We start from the raw sequence: 19297 nt of genomic DNA, 5'->3' as shown, positions 1-19297 counted from the left end.
CTACCCTCTGTCCCCCCACTCAGGACCTCTGAAGTCCCACCCCCAGCTCCTTCCAAGCCTGACATTCTGCAGCTCCATGAAATATAAGTTTGATCTGAAATTAGTATCATTGGTCAGCCTTTAGAGAGTGAGGAGAATTGGGGACCCCAGGAAAAATGGTATGATGCCAGGGACCCCAATTTTAAGGCCACATTAATTGCCTTAGTCGTTCCTTCCCTTGGCGAATTGGTCCATCTCATCGGAGGTAGTTGTGTGGCCCTTTCTGCCTACAGGAAGCATCCAGTTTCTCAGCTGCCAGTGCTGAGTGTATGACCTCACTCACAGCAGCATTAAGCAGCACTGAGCATTAATGATGCCTGGTGGGCAACTCCAGGCATCATTAATAATAGGAAGTGCATCTCCAGTTTGAAGGGGGAATCATGGGTGGATAGGTCCTTCCTTGGAAGTTGCAAGTCTGTGGCAGGTGACCAGAGCTGGCAACAGTATCCCCACCTGAGGACAGAGATACATTCCTTCGGGCCAAGTTTGAAAAAAATTAGTACTAATAATATAGACTCCATTTGGAATTAAAACTTTTCAGGCATTGGCAGGAAAAACCTTTGGTTTAATTTGTGCTTATAGTACATTCAAAAGCTTGAGACAGCTTTTACTGCGGCCACCCCTGATCTGTTTGTAGATTCTAAGTTTGGGGCCTCTTAGCAGAATGGAGAGTTGACAGTGGCAAAGCAAATCAGGTTTTCTTTATAAACATTCAAAATATACTGGGGATTTATCATAAGTCAGAGACAGGATACAGTGTTGTATTTTTGAAAATATAGGTGGTCATCTTTTTTGAAGTTTATTGTTTTGATAAGATGTCCCTGGGATTTCTTCCAGCACAGATCAAGGGAAATTGGTGCTGGGTTGAATAATACTTGTATGTATAAATAAGAAAATTGTGGTGTTCTTAGATGTTTGTTTGATTAAGTGCTCCTGTAACTAAAGAATAGTTGCAGCTGTTACACAAAGGGGTATAGAAAAAATGTGTCTGAAGTGACATCATTTCATTTTGGGAGGTGGTAGCCTTTCTCCTCAGCTCTCTGTCTGTGAATTGGACCATGTGCTTCATTGGGAGGGATGGCAGGTGTTTTTGTTCATGTGTTTGGTGGAGGCCCGCACAGACATGGGAGATTCCTGCGACAGGTAACCAGCGGACAAACTGGTGAAAGGGCAAACAGCCTTCACAACTGGGGTAAGTGCCATGGAATGCCAAGATATAAGCAAGACTGTTGTCTAGTTATGGGAGATTTCAAATTTCAAAGCAAAGCTCCCAGGGAAGTACAGCATTCATTCATATTTTCATTCATTCAGCAGATATGGGTTGGGTGCATGCAGCTGCCAGCACCGAGTTGCCCACATGCTTGCTCCTGGGGGCATGGCTCCGTGGGGTTCTCTGCCAGCCCTGTGAAGGTGCACGCAGCCAGCTGGCAACCCCTTTCCTCTATGATGAAGCCAGCTAGGGAGAGTGCCAGTGTCTTCCCACCTACCCTTATCCCCCTGAAAAGCAAGCTCCTACTATTACACTAAAACTGCTCACAGTTGCCAACCCCCCACCCCACCTTTTTTAAATTAAGCAATCTGTGGTCTGTCATCTGTCCTCACCCCATTGTCTCTGAAATAGTTCACCTTGTTGGCCAGACTCTCTTTTTCTTACAGCCTCCCAACCCCCTATCTTTCTGAAGTCCCATGCTTTTGTATATGTCCTTTTTTGTTGTTGTTTGTGTTCTTTCACTCCTGTTTGTGTGTTTTTATATCTGTCCTTTTCTGGGTGAATGTCTTTTCTCCCCTGTTAACTGTGAGCCCTGGTGGGACAGGGACCACACAGCTGTTCCTGTCGCCTGCAGTTCCTGGCAGTGTGTGTGTGGTGGACACTTGGTACACGGCTCTCGGATGAAAGGTCCTGGCTCTGTCCCTGACGACCTGGGGGCCCCATTAGATTGGGCTTCTCTGGGTGGGGGTGTCATTGGTGATAGGCCAGGTGGTCCAGCTTGGCGCTCTTCCCACCTACCTTTGGTGACTGTGCCACACACCCCACAGGTGGCCTCAGCTCTGGGAGCTGGTGCCTTCCAGGCTGCAGGCCCTATAGCCTGTTTGCAGGTGAGGTCTCACCCTGACCTTTCCTTTGAAGAACGGTTTTGAAGCAACGTTACACACAGAAAGATCAACAAAGAAGAGTGGATGATTTGTGGACTGAAATGCAAGTTGAAAGGCAGGAAGTGAGGCTGCTTAGTGTAACTGGGTTGGAGGGGATGAGTGGAAAGAAGTGCCCTTGAAATTCTTCTTTAATCATTTGTCTTTAGAGACAGAAAGTGGGACATGGAAAACAAACATTTTTATTCAATGTATACACACACTTTAGCAAGATAAATAACTGGGCTTTGTGAGTGTCCAGATGGCTGGGCAGTCTTTTCCCATTGAATTTAGAGTAGAATACATGGGAGGGACTGCCCCTGTGGCAGAACAGGTAAAGCAAAGCATTTCATTGTGAAATGCAAGTTAAAAACTTCCATGTTGGGGATGGAGAGTCAAACAGATGCCCGGGCCTCTGGATGGGATGGCGTCATCCAGAGGGTGGCCCGCAGCCCGCAGCATGTGGCCGTTTCTTTAAAGGAGGCACATCAGTGAGCAGTTACCGGTGCCCAAATGACAGCTGTGATCCAGGACATCTGTGGTTGCTGCCACCCCCCAACCCCTCCCCCACAGAGGACTTTGGTTGTTAGTTCTATAGAAACTGCGATTGTCCAGTATTCACACACACACACACACACGTACACGAACCATGATTAAAAACTCAGTCATTATTAATTGTATTATTTATATATATTAGTTATATTTATATTTTAATAGTTTTATGTCAACTTAAGCATTTCTAGGCAATTGCCTTCATATCATCTGCCATCTGAATTAGCACAGATGGAAATAAGTCAAACAATAAGCTTATTTTTATTTTTTAAGCTGTATATTTGTATAGTCCTTTGTCAGTTACAGAGTTTCCTCATATAATAATCTAGTTATTTTGAGTACCTGCTTAATCTCCACAGTATTTCCTTAGAAATTAATACTAATAATAATAGCAAACATGTAGCACTCACTGTGCGCCAGGTGCTCATTAGTGTGCTGTGTACATTCATTCATCTGAACCTCCCCAAACTCTGAAGTAGCTATCACTGTTATTATCCTCATCTTGCAGAGGGAAGAAAGGAAGCTCAAAAAAGTTAAGTTAATTTGCCCACCATATTTTTTAATTCATTTTATCTGAGATTTTAGCCTCTATCTTGCCTTCCCTGATCTTCACAAATGGGATAAGCAGGAATGGGGTGAGGTGGAGGTGAGGTACTGAGTGACAGTACCTGTTTCCAGATAGTAAGACTGACATAGAGAAGCCAAGTGACTTGCCTGAGATCACACAGCCAGGAGTAGGCAAGTCCCCTGATTCCTCATCAGATCAGTGAGCAGATGTGAAATGTTTTTATTCACTGTGTACTTAGTTCAACTGAATCAATATCATAGCTTGCTACAAGTGGCCAGGCCTTCCCACCCACGTGCCAGGAACCCTGGCATTCTTTTCTGTGCCAAGTTCAGGGCAGAGGTAAGTGAGAAGAGGGAGCTTCCATGCTATGTCAGAAAACCTCCACCCGGTCTTGCCCTGTTACCTCATTTAACTTCATTTGTGTGATGTGACTGGGATGCCTGTGTGGATAAACTGGCTGGAGGACTTGCTGTGTCTGTGGTCGGGCTTGGTCAGCCACAGAGGCAGATCCTGAGGGGAAACTGGGCCAGTGGAAGGGGTTTGGGATGAGGCCACATCAGCCGCTTAGAGCAAGATGGACCACTGAGATTCTCTGAGGCTCACTCAGCCTTCTCATTTATAAAGTGAGAGTTGATTGTTGGTTTTCTGTACACATGGAAGACTTAGCAGTGTCTGCAACATTCCAGCTGCTCAGATTTTACTATATTACACTGAGGACTTAAAAATGTATTTTAATAATACAGTGTGGTGTTGTTACTAGGCACTAGAATCTGTCCAGGCACCTTTGATTCTAGGGGAGGTCTATGTAGCTCACTGTAGAAGGAGGAGGACGAATCACTAGACGATTGAAGGCCCTGTCCAGCCGTGTGGGTATATAATAGAAGCATTGTGCTTGACAGTGGCCTGGACTGCCCGAATTCCTCAGGTGGCATCAGCAGCCATGACATCCAGAGCTCACTGCTCATAAGGCTGCATCCCTTAAGGGCCTCTGCAGGGAACAGATGGCCCTCTCAAACTAGGTTGTCTGAGGTGAGTTCACAAAGTTGCTGTTTACAAAGCCTGTGGGTGGTGAGGGCAGACTCCGAGCCACCCTCATGCCCTCAGCCTGGAGGGCAGGGCTTCCAGCAGGGAGGCCTCCTCTGCCACCGGTGCCCAGACTGCTCAGAGCCCATGGTGGAGAAGGTCCAGAGTGGTTCTGGGCAAATGGGATGCGTGTGCAGCCCCACATTTTGGTTTGTTTCAGATAAGCCTCAGTTCTTAATATGTAGTCATATGTTTGGAAAGAGACCCATTTTGAAAGTGTTTAAGCTGATGGTTTCTTTGGTAAAATTCCTTCAATTACTTGGAACAAGTTCATCCAAGTCATTCGGTGTTATTTGGATTTCGGTGACCTCATTGGTAAAATAAAGGCGTAGATTATGTCAGGGCTTAGGAAATCTGATTTGAAAAGGGCCAGATAGAAAATATTTTAGGCTTTTTGGACCATATGTAGTCTGTATGAAATAATTGGTCTCCTCCTCCTCTGCCTTGTGATTTTTCCAAACAAACTTAATAAAAAAGATTCTTAACTCATGGTAAAAAATGAGCCAAGTGCCATAGTGTGGCAACTTGTGGACTACATATTCTTTTTCTCTAAGTGTGTTGTGTGCCAGGTGATTTTAGAGGGTACAGACATTGTTATTATAACACAATAGTATGTTAATGTGAATGCATGTTAGAAAAAACAGGTGCCTGACACACCCAGAGTTTACTGCCCATAAGGCTGCGGCTGTGAGGGTCCCTGCAGGAACCAGGCGACCCTCTCATTGGCTGATGGAGCTGTTTAATGTCTGGTTTCTGATAATTTTGGTAGAGCTTCATTTATGAAAGTAATACAAAGTTTCTTCAAACAAATTTAAGTTATTTAAAGGTGGATTCCTTTAAGGAACAGTATTAGGAATAACTGTGCATTGCTTTTTGGCCTCTTAGCTAAGACCAAGAGTCAGAATAAGTGTATGTATGCTGCCCGGGCACATCAAAAACTCACGGTGGAGGCACGCAGATAGGCTGCTTTGGAAAGCCCTAGATCATCTTGTAATTCCTTCCACCAGCATGGGTGTTCCTTGATTACTTCATATTTCATATGTTGCCTGTTGGGACCGTTTCATATAGATGAAAATGTTCTCAAGAAGAAATCTAGTGTGAGTTTAGAGAAAAAACATGCACACAGAGCCATCTTTAAATTAAGTCCCTAACTAGCAAATGTTTCCTGGATGGGAGCCCTGTGGCGTCATAAATCACTCCTTGGACATCACAGTTACCTGGATGTGTTCGTGTTCAGAATCTCAGTAACGTGGCATGGAAACTCAGAGGCCAAAGCCTGCAAGTGCTTGCTTAATTCTCTTTGGTAATGGCTGGGCTAGTGCAAGCAAGCTCCTCTCTCCTGAACCTTGCTGCCCCTTGTAGCCCCTGGCTATATCCAAGGCTCGTTTTTTCTCTACAAGTTGCTTCAGAGCTGCCATACCCTGGGGACATGCCCATCCATGGGAGGATGGGGCAGGCTGACACCTGCCTGCCCTGAGTTGCAGGAAAGCTTGTCAATGCCCAGCAGAGTAGCATGAACTCACCTGTCAGGTGTGCCATGGCAGACAAAGGGCTGCCACCAAGCTTCCTGAGCATTTGGGACTTGCAGTGGAGCATTCTTTACCTTTGAGTGGTAGAGAAGGCATTCCCAAATTTGCCTTCTCTACCTCTTTCCTTTCCATTTCCCAAGCTGGGCACATCTTTTCCCTGCCTCACTGGAGTTGTACCTGGCTGATGGAAGGAAATACTGTGTTGGTGCTAAGAGACTGTTAAATTTGTTACTACCTGATAATCATTTACTTCTGATTACCTATAAAAGTTGTCCTGTTCTCTCTGAGGTCCTGGACCTTGAGTACACAGAGTGAGAGGGGTCCCACTTCCTGTCCCCTGTGGGAGCTAAAAACTTAAACTAAGTATGCCATTTAAACCAGCCAATGCTGCAGTCTTCCTCAATTTCATTATTCTATACCCTGTTGCCATGGAATATGTAAGCTGTGAATCAAAATCAGAGCTCATGTTCACAGTGGAACCGGACAACCAGAGATGAGGCAGCGCTCAGGAGCTAATCATATTCCTGAAACCCAAAGTGTGATGCCCGTTCCACATAATAACTGACTTGTGCAGCTGGAGTGGAAATCTCACCAGCTGCACCAAGAGCTGTAAGGGTGGGTTTTGAGGGGAGGTGGTAGAGTTTTGCCTGGAGGCAGAATGAAAGTATGTGAGAAAAAGTGCTCCTTTAGCAACTGAGCTTGTGTAGAAGCTCCTGTGTCTTCCCCAGCACCTGACAGAAAAACCAACTGCAGTCCCTTGTGGATTAGGCGCTTGTTTGCTTTTTTTAAAAAAACAGCTTTACTGATTATAATTTAGATGCCATAAAGACCATCCACTTAAAGTATAAATTCAATGCTTTTCTTAAAGTCAGGGATTGAAATTAAAGTCATCTTCAGAACCTACTTGTTAAGTGGGAGGCTGGCCCCTGTATCTAATTAAAATTTTACTGTAATGAAAAATGGGCATTGTGTCCCATTGCCCTAGGGCAGGGGTGTCAAACTCATTTTCATTGGGGGCCACTTCAGCCTTGTGGTTGCCTTCAAACGACAGCCACATAAGGACTCCTTAACTGTTAAGGAGTTGAAATTACATTCAGCTTTTTAAAAGCAACCTCAAGGCTGATGTGACCCCCAGTGAAAATGAGTTTGACATCCCTGCCCTAGGGGATCTATTGTAGGCCTCCTGTGGACTCTCAATCAAATTAAAAATCATGAAGCAGCCCTGGCCAGTAGCTCAGTTGGTTGGGGCATCATCCCGTACACCAACAGGTTGCAGGTTCAGCTCCCAGTGAGGGCACATGTCTGGGCTGCAGGTTCAATCCTTGGTCAGGGCACACACAGGAGGCAAGGAATCAGTGTTTCTTCCTCACACCTCGCATTGCTGTGTCCCTCTCCCCACCTCCTCTTCTCCGTCTAAAGTCAATAAACATATATGCTTAGGTGAGGATTTAAAAAATCATGGAGCATAGGGTAGATTTAGAGTTAGATGAGCTAAGGTCTGAGCCAAGGTTCCGCTTTATACAGCTGGTTTTTCATGTGTGAGCAGGTCTAACAGCTGAATAAGCTTCACAGGCTCAGTCTGAGCAGTAACTGAGATGACGTTCAATGCTGTCCATATGCGAGGGCACTGGTACGTAGTAAGCACTTTATATAAAAGTTAGCCATTATTGTTATTATTATTGTCTCTGGGGACATGCCTGACTCCACATGTCTGTTTATTATGACTGGGCTGGAGTCAGAATTTGGAGGCTATTTGCTGGCAGTGTTTAGAATGGGGAGGGAAAGGACTGAATGGAAAAGCAGCGAATTCTTGCATACCTCCCCCTCCCCTAGAACCAGGCCTCCTTCCTCTTACTCTACTGCTTTCCTGCCCTAATCACTTTTGCCTCTTACAGTCTGAGAGGACCTCTGCATTAGATGGTGGGTCCCTGTCAGTCCCTTCCAACTCTTAGAACCTATAATTTCATTTTTCAAACCCTCAGGCATGACAAAATAAAGAGGTTCATGGCTCACAGGTAGGAGGAAGCTGCCTCATCCTTGTTCTTCCTCAGAACCGAAGAACAGAGGCACCTTTCCCTCTTAGACACCAAAACAGCGGGTTTTATAAGGTGGCAATGGAGCCTTAATATCGAAGTTGAGTTATTGACCTGTTCTGAGCTTCCACACCGCGTCTGTGAACGGGGGGTGGGGAGGGGGTAAGGGGTCCTCTCCGGAGGCTGCTATAAGCATTCACAAGAGCCATGTCACGGGCACTCTGTGTAGGTTAGTCCCTTAGTCTCCAACTAGCAGTTGCCTCTCCAAAGTTTTCATTGTCTTTGCGTTACATGCAGGGGAATGAATCTCAAGTAGTTCTGCAAGATACCCGAGTCACTCTTAGAAATGAGAACCTGGATGGGTAAGCGAAGCTTGCCTGTTCATACTGCATTTTTAAATTGTTTACTTTCTCTTTATCTGTTTGCCTCCTGGTTATTCTCAATCCTGGTTTGGGGACATAAAGTTCTCCAGAGATGTGGTGACACAGTGTTTGTGATGAATACATGCTCACTTGTAGACATTGTTTGTAGTGGATTTAAAAAAAATAAAACATTATTTAACAATGATTTTTAAAGCAGTTCACTTACAAACCTGCAGAGCCCTTTGGGGCCCACAGCTGCCCTCAGGAAGGCAGGTCTCCTGCCCTTGGTGCCTCCAGCCTTTCCTGTGGTGGGAGCCACCCTGCACCCTGTGAGATGGGCAGCAGCATCCTTGGCTTCCGTACGCTTGTTGCAGTATCACCAGCCCTCAACCGTGACAACCACACCTGTCTCCAGACATTGCTAACTGTCCCATGGGGCCCGAAGCATGTCTGGTTAAAAAATACTGTCCTGCAGCCTCTGACTTGGTCCTTCCCAGCCTCTTGCTGCCCCCTCCCCTGGTGGGCCATCCCCAGGAGATCCACCCTGAGGGGAAGAATGGCCTTTGCTGGCCTGCTAGTGCACAGCAAAGGATTCTGCCACCTTCGAAGGAGTATTTTACATTTCAAAGGTGGAGGAATCACCAAATTGTGAGGCCAGTGGCCCTTCACTTGGTGTGGAATGGGCTGGAGCAATTTTACTTATTGAAGGGTTCCTATGGAGGTAGGAGGGACATCTGGCTGTTTTCTTGGCCACATTTCCTTTCAAGTTTATAATTTTCCCCCCTAATAAGCATTGCGGAACCACAATGTCTGTCTATGGTGTGGCCTTTCAAACAGCTTTTCTGCTTAAATGTTGTTGCTGCCTTTGGGATTGGACTGAAATGGTGTGGGTCCCAAATAAAGGTGGAGTCAGGGTGGATGTTGGCAATAGGGGGAAGAGGTAACTCACTCGTGCTCTGAAGTGGACACTGGTGTCCATTTTGTGAGCTTGCCTGGGGGCCACCAGAAACAGCCGTACTGTCTACTGTCATCAAGAAAAGACAGCACGTTACCACTGAGGCTCTGGTCAGTGAGAGTGCGTTGTGCGGCCACAGAGCTCTGGAAGTCAGAGTGTGGGGGTGAGATGGAAATACAGGGCAAAGCGATAGGTAAAAGTATTTCGGTTTCTGGCGTTATCCAAGCCTGCCTTTTGTGAGTTAACAAGAGTCTGGTGATTGGTGGAAAAATCCAAAGGGCAGAGTTTCAAGACTGGGAGGCTAATAAATAGAGGAGATCACTCCTGAGCTCCTGTGGCCCAGAAAACAGGAATGTGATTCCCATTCTGGAGTCACATTCTCTTAGCGTGTTGCAGGTGCAGCCCCTGTGATGTCAGTTCTCGGTGCTGCCCCACTGTGCACATATTGCAGGCTCACAGAGAAAGGGCAAGAAAGTGTGAGGGTCTGAGGACAGTTCTGGAACCTTTGGGAGTGCCTGGAGGCCTGCCCTCGTGGTTCTGGGGACACTGTGGCTCATTCTGCACTTCAGGTCTTGATTCTGTCATCTGTCTCTTTCCTTGAACCGGAAGGCTAGTTCGGTGACTTCCTCAGCGTGCTTTCCAGCCTCAGCTGTGGTCCCTGTTAACAAACAAGCTGAGGCTGAAATTCTTAAAGTTTATGTCAGATAAAAAATTTAATTATGGCTTGTTTTTTCAAACTACCAATACCGTCCTTCCAGAATTCTGACACTCTGCTTATCCTTTTCGCTGGAGGAACTTGGCCATCCCAAAGGAACTCTGTTCTCGCCACAGTTCTTGGTTGGAGGCAGTGGTCTCAAGAGCTGACTGCCTTGAACTGCACGTGCTTCCTTAGTCTTGTAGCTTCATTCCCAACCCTCCCCATGGGATGACACTGCAGCTCATCTCATTTCTAATTACTTAATGGAATTGTGTTAGGGGGTCAGGAGTGTGCTGCCTCCACTAAATATTTCATCCATTTTTATTTTTTGAAGCAGTGTTCCCAGTAATAGAATTTAAACTCTGTGAAGACAGGAATTCTGGTGTAGTTAGTTCACTGCTGCATCCCTGGTTAATTGTGAAACAAAGAACAGTACAAAAACTCATTCATGGGCAAAGCACCTATTTAAGTTGCCAAAGCATTGGGCATTATGTTTAATAAAATTAAAAAATACTTCCTTAAGGGTATGTAGCAAATGGAAAGATCTGATTTCTTTTGATTTACAAATTGTTCAGTAGAAGTTCATTTGCAAATGTTCTTAGGTTATTTTATGTACATATCTCTCATCAGTGTGACAGTGTCACATGGTGTCATGGCCACACCTTGGTGGCTCCTGTGTAGCCCTGGGAACCTGGGGTGTTGAAATGCTACATGCTGTGTTTCTAAAATAAACGACACTGAGTTCTTTAGGCATGAGGTGTATGCAGCATTCTCTTTACTGTGTTTTCAGCAAGTTAATTTTCAGATCTGAAAAAAATGGAATTACTTGGTTGGAACATTCTGGAATTAGAGCAAAGCAGTGCTAATGGATTAATCTGCCAGGCATTAGGCCCCATTAACCCTGACAAGCTCACCCCAGATCAATGCACAGCTGTTCTTTCTTCAAGACTTGCAAGTTGGGCGTGAACTGCTTCTAATGGGACAGTGTGAACAGATCAGGAATCACTGTCCGCTGCTCCCTCCAACCTGGAGAAGCTAGCAGCTGCTTTCCTCACTAAGCAAGGGGTAAGGTTTGGTTGTGCTCATGTCACTGAGCAGCCCAGACAAGCAGCAGTTCTCAAACTGTTCGGTCTCAGGACCCCCTCATGTTCTTAATCCATTGAGGGCTACCCAGAGCTTCGGCTGAAGTGGGTTATATGTATCAATGTTTATCACATTACAAATATTCATATATTGATCCATTTAAACATAGCATCAATAAACCATTTCATGTTAACATAATAATAACATTTTAATGAAAATAAATATTTTCCCAAGCCAAGAAATATTTAATAGAAGCATTGCCATCTTACATATTTGCAAATCTCTTTAATGTTTAGCTTAGTAGAAAGCAATTGGATTCTTATGTCTGCTTCTGCATCAACTTTTATTTTATTTTATTGGTTTTAGAGAAAGAGAAGAAGAGGGGGGAGAGAGAGAGAAGCATTGATTTGTTGTTTTACTTATGAATTCATTCATTGGTTGATTCCTGTACGTGGCCCTGACAGAGGACTGAACCCGTAACCTTGGCGTATGGGGATGATGTTCTAACCAGCTGAGCTACCCAGCTAGGGTGCGTCAGTCAGTTATGGTGTGTTGTTTTAGTTTTAGTGTGTAAAGAAAAGATGGCCTTTGGGATGTCCCTGGAAGGGAGGAGCACTTCAGTAGCCTTTCCAGATAATTGTGGACATTCTCTTTTGATACTACACGAAAACTCGCAGGTGGTGGTGGGTTCCTCTGTGGAGTCTGAAATCACATCAATGAGCTTTTGTGCTGTAAACTACACGGATCTGTTCTGCCTTTTGAGTCAGTCTATCACCCAGATGGATGTGACCTGTTTTACTGCATTGCTGCCTCAACTGAGTTATGCAGATCTGGCAGGTAGACACATTTAATCATATAATATTTTTTTAAATCACAATGGTTGATATCACCACCAATGACACGAGAAACACCCTTAAGTTTTGGGAAGTTGTTGAGATCTTGGTGATAGATGCAAGTTTTCTAAAGTTCTGGGGTATTTTTTGTTTGTTTGTTTGTTTGTTTTTTTGCTTGAAAGCTCTAATTTGGTCATCAGCAACAAAGACTGCCAGTTGTTGCCTTCTAGGTTCTGCTGATTTCACTCTCAAGTTTTCTTCCTAAGGTACAAGTGCAGTCAGGGCTCTTGGCTAGGACACAAGGACTTCAGTGACTTTGTCCCCAGCCCCAGCACTCTGACAGTTTCCAGGCTTGTTTCTACATTTTTTAAGTGGCTTAAAACAATGCAAACTTATTACCTTATAGTTCTGGAGGTCAGAGTCTGAAGTGGTCTCATGGGGCTCTGATGGAGGTGTGGGCAGGGATGCATTTCTCTAAGGCCCTTGAGAGAGAATCTGGTTCCAGGAGCTCACGAGCAGATGATCAATGAGAAAAGTGTATATTTCTGTAAAGATAAAGCAAATATGGAAAAGTGTCAAATATTAGAAAATATAGATGAAGAGTATGCAAATAATCATTTAACTTTTATGTAGGGTTAGGCATTTTCAAAGTAGAAAGTGGAAAAGAATGAAATATGACCATGGAATGAATGCATGGATGGTGTAGGCTGGAATTGGGTTCCCACTGTTGAAGAGATAAAATGCCATCAACTGCATCTTTATGGTATTTTTTGGCATAGTGGTAATCCTCTGTGGGTTCATATTAGTTATAAATCATATTCAGGAAGCTTAGTAAAACCTCCCCAGCTCTTGGGTCAGTGCATATGTGCAAAGTAGAAATGATAAGATTGAGAAAGCAAAGGACTTTCTGTGCCACTGAGAGGTCCTTCCTGGCATGCTGTCCAGGAAGTGTGACCTCGCTGTGTTCAGACCGTGGCATCTCCAGTCACTGACCCCATTCCTCGTGGGACTGCAGGCTGCTCCACAAGGCACGTCAACAGTGCACGTCCTACACTGACCACAATTGGGCCTGTCTGTGTGTCTGCTCAGTGCTCATATGTCAACCAGTACAGGAGGTTCCCTCACGGAATCGTGAGGTTCCCTCACGATTGACTGTACAGATTGGAGTGCAAGTATTTCCTAAAGGAACCAGCTAAGGCACAGGTGTCAAACACAAGGCCTGTGGGCTGATTCCAGCCCTCCACCTTGTTTTATCTGGCCCACCCCCTTGTTTCTACCCAGCAGCAGCACCAAGCTTTCGTGTAACTGGTTAAGAAGTAGTTACATTTGTACAGTACTAAAATTACATTCAACCCTTTGAAGGCAACTGTGAGGCTGATATGGCCCCCAGTGAAAATTAGTTTGACACCCCTGACAAGGTTTTCTGTCCCTGCTGACTTCAGTTCTCAATACCAATGTCAAGAAAGGGTAGCCCTGGCTGGTGTAGCTCAGCGAACTGAGCGTAGGCCTGCAAACCAGAGGATCGTGGTTTGATTCCCGGTCAGGGCACATGCCTGGGTTGCAGGCCAGTTCCCAGCGAGGGACTCAGGAGAGGCAACCACACACTGGTGTTTCTTTCCCTCTCTCCTTCCCTTCCCCTCTAAAGATAAATACATAAATAATTTAAAAAAGAAAGGGTTCACTCCCCTTCCTGGTCCCTAGCAAGGGCCTCAGACTCTTGCATACCCACCTGTATTCCCTAGATTTGTGGAAATGGCTTGTGAGTGTGATGATAGCATCTTTATTCAAAATATGACCTTCTTTTTGTAGAAGTGATATGGTAGGATCTCTGGGTCTTAGGCCATCTTGTCCTGTTTCCTGTCTTCTGAATTCCCTTGCTGATGACCCTGCCTGGTGGTGCTCAACCCCGTGTCTTAGTCCCTGTGACATGACCCTCGCCTCCCTGCCTTCATCCGATTCTTCATTGGTATTACAGCTGGGACGTCCTTCCTGGTGCCAAGTCAAATGGAGTCATTCCTCTTGTAACAGCCAAGGCATGGAGATTCTGGGGCCCAAACAGATTGTGTCTGATGTCTCGTCTTTGCCTTGCAGGAGCCTGAAGCTCCCAGCTTATCCCTCTTGAGACATCTTTGCTCCAAGACCCAGGCGATTGTTGGGGGACAAGGTGACAAGTCCTTGGATCATATTTCAGGTACAGTCTGCCCATCAGCCACCGAGTAGTATGGTTATCACTTTTGTGCTAGAATGTATTTTTCACTTAGACCTTTATTCAGTTGTTGACTTTTTAAGTGAAATGACAAGTAACCTTTTAAAATCTATGGCTGCTGTGCTTTTTCAGAACCATCTAGCACTTTTGGCCCTGGCCAGGTTGCTCAGTTGGTTAGAGCACTGTCCTGATTCACTAAGTTTGTGGGTTCAATCCTCTAGGGCACATAGAGGAATCAGTCAATGAGTGCATAAATAAATGGAACAACAAATCAGTCTCTCTCTCAAATCAATAAATAAAAATTTTTAAAAAAGAATCATTTAGTACTTCCATCTCATCAGAAAATAGGTTTTTCCCTTTCACAGTGGTGAGTTTCTTAAGTTTCTACATTTTCTTCAAGCAGAACTCTTAACACCTACAGATGGTAAGGCCTTTTGCACAAAGGCCAGGGTCAGCAGACACCGGGTGCTGTGCTGTCAGCAGCAGCATGTGGAGGGCTCTGTGCTCTGTGTGCCAGCTGCCGGCTGCTCCATGGGGGTGTGCACAGCGTGCCAGTGATACACCGGGCTGCATTTCTGCCTTTGACGCTGGGAGACTTTGCATTTCTTACGGTCAAGGGCAAGCTCTGATTTCTTTCCTATTCACAAACTTTTCCTCTTCTTCGTATTCTTCTCTCTCTTCTTCGTATTCTTCTCCCTCTTCTATTTTTCACTCTTAAGCATTCTTCTCTAGCTTGTTCTGTGGTTTAGGTGCTGTAAGGATCAGTGCGTGTCAGGTGGGTCACAGGAGCCAGGCGGGGATGGTCGAGGCTAGTCTGTGGGGCTCGGCACGTGCGTCTCTTACAATTAAGAGTAGCTCCCATTTTATTAGACTCTTATATTGGAGTTTGGCATGGGACACAGTGAGGGAAAAAAGTTTTCTACTATTGAAATACTTGAAAGCTTTTTTTGTTGTTATTCTATTTTTTAAAAATGAGTTTGCCACATAGAGACTTCATCATTTTCACTGTTTTATTCCTCACAAAAAATGGAAGTCATGTTTTCAGGTATGTGTGTGTGTGTGTGTGTGTTTGTGTAAAGAATGTCACCTGCCTTTTATCATCCTCTCACATTCTTACATTACTTGGGGCCATCTATAGTCTTAATTTTAAGTGCGTAGCTATATTAAGAATGCCCACAAGATCAGGGATCAGGAGTCCACATAGATTCCTTCATCAGAGGGACTTTGCAGGTATCTAGCTATTGCCCTTTGCCACATGTCAGCATCTCCAAGCAGCTGCCTTGAATAGAAGGAAGGAGGATGGATTCCCAGAGCTCCTAATTCCCAGGGGGATTACAGCTGTAAGTAAGCACCTTATTTTTGAGGCTGTTGCACCCTCGTACATGTCAGAAGCAACCTTGTAAATACTAGGTTCACTTCCACAAAGGCAACAAAATTAGATCCTTGCCAGCAGGGAAAGGAGAGGAGGATATTCCATGGAGTACCAGAAGCCACTGCAAGCCTCGAATACTTTTTTCCTTTCCTTTCTCAGAAGTTATTTAGTAAAAGTGCTTAAATCAGGGTGAGTTCATTCTGCATTCTTCCTCCCTTGCTGCAGTAGTCAGATGTGTCTCTGCTGGTGGAACGGACTGTTGTAAGAACTTCTTTCTCTGTTCCCTAGTACTGGGCATGGCGGGGGTGAGTATTCATGCCTAAGTGAAAGGCCTGAGTCAGGCTGGCTGTTTCAAGGGGTGGACAGTGCTGGCACAAAATGTGTGGTGAAGCCCTGGTGTCCTTAGGTGCTTGGGCACAGGTCCTGAGCCATGGCTAAATCAGAGGAAGTCACAGTCTATCTATTGGACGCCACCATGATGTCACTCTTCTTGGGTGAAGACATACGGACCAGAGATGGTGACAGAGATGGTGTGTCTCGGGGAGGCTTTGCTGTCTCTGCAGCACCTGTTTATACACTTTGATCGATCATGTTGTCTCCTCCTTTACGAGGGTAGGGGGCGCTGTTCCACTCCTGGCAGCATCCTCAGCACCTGGAAGGAGACAGCCTTTGGTGGATGCAAGACAGTATTTGCTGTGGGATGGATGGTTGTTTGTGTCTTCCTGTGCAGCTTCTGAGCACCCCGAGAGCAGGGACAGTACAGTCAAGTAGGCACAGGGTAGACACACAGTTTTTAGAAAATGAAATAATAGTTATTTAATGTATGCCATTCTTGCAGAAGGAGGAAACTACTTTCAAATCATTTGGCCTTAACCAAGAAAAAAAGTAGTTTCAGGTGAAGTAAGGATTAGTTCAGCTACCAAAGCAGAGACATTTGAAACCGTGAAGGTTTAAAGAGAGAAAAAATACAGACTCATTATCTCCTAGTCATAACACATCTTAAACTTAGCAGCAAATGACAACACACATCCGTCTTCTCACAGGTCCTCTAGTCAGAATGTGGTGCAGTGGTGCTATGTTGAGTTCCCCGTGGCCGCCCTCAGGAGCTGACTGGGGCTGGGTTCTCATGCGGAGGCTCGGCTGGGGTAGAGCCTGCTTCCATGCTCCTTAAGATTATTAGCCAGGAGCGTTTCCTGTGATTATAGGGTTTAGGGCCCCAGCCTCCTGCTGGCAGACCTGGAGACCACCTGTGTGGCCCCTAACTTCATCAAGACGGCAAGGAGAGTTAGCCTGCTGGATGCAGCCTCACAGAACATCATGTAGTCGCAGGAGAGACACCATCCCCTCTGTCATATTCCGTTGATTAGGAGGAAGTCCCAGTCTCCACCCACACTAATGGGAACTCATGGAGGTGGGGCGAATGGGGCCACCTTAGAGTGTGGGGTGAATGGGGCCACCAAGGTCACCTTTCTTGGTCCCTTGAGAGGAGGATTGAAAAGTGGTTCCTACCTGCTATCCATGTTTGTGAAAAACGGTTTTGCTCTTTTCTTTTTTCCCCCAATTTCTCATTATTTTAAATCTATTAAAAGATCACAACTCTCCAGGATCCATTTATCCTTCCTGCCAACACAGAGGTGCTCTTGCCCGTGGACCTGCCAGGTAGTGCACGGCGCTAGAGTGCTCCCTTCTGCTTGGGAACATTGAGGGTTAAACTGCTTCTTGTGAGCTGCTTTAGCATCCAGTGGTGGCTTCATTGTGTTGTTTGTGTAGGAAAATGTGGCCTGAGTTTAAGGTGACTGATGCAGCAGGGAACTTCCACAAGGAGAGATGCCCTCACAGTGTTTTTCTGTGGTGATGGGCTGTGTAGAGAACATTCTAGGGGTGTAAATTGCAGTGTCTATTTTTAGCCTTTAAAAATTAATGAAAAGCAGCAGAAGCCTGTGCTGTGTCTCCTGATTCTCTAAAGACATGGAGTTGTAAAGCAGTAACTAGAGGAGAAGAAATTTCAGGTGAATCACAATCTGGATAACTGAGGGTAGGTAGGCATATTAAGAGCTTGGGAGCCAAGTACAAGAACATTCTGGATTGATAGTCTGTTGTTGGCTATTGCACTGGAGCCTTGTATGAAAGCAGAGCAAGTGTCATACTGCCTGTGATCTGTGTGCCAGCGAAATCTATGTGATGCGCAGAAAGGGCTCCTTCACACCTAATGCCACAGCCTGGCTCTCTGCTCTAGTGGAAATAACTATATTTGTTCATTTCTGGCTTCAGCTCCACCCTCTGGAGCAGTCCTCTCCTGGGCTGTGATTGCTCTGGAATTCACAGGCTCTCCTGTAACTGGCCATTGGTTTCTGATGCCTCAACCTCATTCCAGACAAATGGAGCCCCATTCTACTTTCTAATAGAGACTTTTCTGTGACCACCCATCAGGATGTTTCTCCAAGTGTAGTACTTAAAATGCAATCTCAAAGTGGAAAAGCACGGCAGGCAGTTAGTTGTTGGGCTGAGCACAGGGAAGGTGGTGAACCACAGCAGGAGGCTATGATGTTGCTTCCTGTCTTCAAAGCTTTTCTTGGGGTGTCTGAAATTTTGGCCACCTGTGAAGCGTGGTTGCAAATAAGACAGCAAGACCTCTAATAAAATATGGCATTGTGGGCTTAGGGGTGGTGTGTGCACGGCACATAACATGGAGATAATCCCTATGGTAACCACAGGGGTGTGCATTACTTGTGTCTCAGGGCTTTTAGAGGAAAACACAGGGACAGGGAATGAGTGGCAGGTGACTGTGAAAGGTGGTAGCATTGGCTTGTGCAAATGTTACTTTATAAGTTGGATTGAAATACCATTCCCAAAGGCGAGCCTACTGACTTGCGGTCCCATAGACGAAGGCTGCCCATGAGATCTGGCAGTTCTGGAATCACTCCCTTCTCTAGTCTGCCCTGTACAATGAGACCAAAGTAATCCTCTCAGTATTATTGGGTTGGCCAAAAAGTCTGTTTAGTTTTTCCATAAAAAAGGCACATTTTTCATTTTCATCAGTAACTCGATCGATTTGGATATTTTGAGTGTGTCAGATATCTCCTGCTATTGGCTTCTAGTGGGTAGAGGCCAGGGGTGCTGCTAAACATCTTCCAATGCAGAGGAGAGCCCCTCAGTGAAGAATTATATGGCCAAAATGTCAGAAGTACCAAGAAACTTGGCAAACCTCCTTTGACATGTTCAATCAGTCACAGCACTTTCTCCATACACTGCACAAATCTTTGTTTTTGCATTTCAGTTGCATTTTTATCTTTCTTGAAATATTAAAGCATAATATGCCAAAAATGTTGCATATTTTTCCATCCTTAATATTTAAATGGCTGCACAAAAATCCACCAGTTTGGATAAGTTTTTTTTAATGCACACTTATATGACAGCTGTCACAATAAAATCTAACAAAATTGTTTTTAATGAAATTAAAGACAACTAAGCATTGCTAGAGCCATCGTATGGAAAAAAAACAAATGAACTTTATGGCTAACCCTATATTTAGTTTATGCCATTCTCTGCTTCAAAATTTTACATCTGAGCAAAGTGTAAATCACTCATCTGGCCGTTCGAGACTCTCCTGCTTCTCCGCGCACACCTACACTCCAGCCTCGCCTGGTACTGTCTGACGGGTGGCACCTGTGGCTTGGCTGTGCTTTATTCCCCCCATCTCCCCTTAGGGTGTGTAATGCTGAAAGGTGACAGGGCAGGACAAAATTCACTGCATCCCTCATAATATGTAGCACAGAAACATGTGGGTGTCTACAGGGTTCTCTCTCTGAGCGGCTGCTGGCTTTTGAAAAACCTATGAACCACTCTGTTCTTATG

General features: G+C 45.2%; 1 protein-coding gene across 2 annotated transcripts in view; it reads left to right on the top strand.

Moving 5' to 3' along the window:
* Positions 1–19297, top strand: part of LOC118988520 (high affinity cationic amino acid transporter 1) — a 66683-nt gene that overhangs the window by 17851 nt on the left and 29535 nt on the right. For both annotated transcript variants that reach the window (XM_037048217.1, XM_037048218.1), the window contains one exon: positions 13956–14055. The gene's annotated coding sequence lies outside the window, so the exon portion shown is untranslated. The remainder of the gene's footprint in view (positions 1–13955; positions 14056–19297) is intronic.

Source organism: Sturnira hondurensis, unplaced genomic scaffold, assembly GCF_014824575.4.
Source record: "Sturnira hondurensis isolate 20B ecotype Veracruz unplaced genomic scaffold, ASM1482457v3 Scaffold0006413, whole genome shotgun sequence".
NCBI lineage: Eukaryota > Metazoa > Chordata > Mammalia > Chiroptera > Phyllostomidae > Sturnira > Sturnira hondurensis.
The sequence above is the reverse complement of the archived record's forward strand: the minus strand, read 5'-3'. Positions and strand labels throughout refer to the sequence as shown.